Genomic DNA, 274 nt, shown 5'->3' with positions numbered 1-274 from the left:
CTGGAAATTAGTACCGCCAGACCCAACTATGAATGTGATTGGCTGTAAGTGAGTGTTTAGGACCAAGAGGAAGCTTGATAGATCAGTAGACCGGTACAAAACACGGCTTGTTGCCAAAGGTTTTAATCAAGTAGCCGGCGAGGACTTCTTTGACACCTTTAGTCCGGTCGTCAAACCAACTACAGTCCGCTTATTATTTTCTCTTGTTGTCTCGAACAACTGGACTCTGCGACAGCTTGACGTACACAATGCTTTTTTGAATGGTCACTTATCT

This window comes from Ipomoea triloba, chromosome 16 (assembly GCF_003576645.1).
Source record: "Ipomoea triloba cultivar NCNSP0323 chromosome 16, ASM357664v1".
NCBI lineage: Eukaryota > Viridiplantae > Streptophyta > Magnoliopsida > Solanales > Convolvulaceae > Ipomoea > Ipomoea triloba.
The sequence above is the reverse complement of the archived record's forward strand: the minus strand, read 5'-3'. Positions refer to the sequence as shown.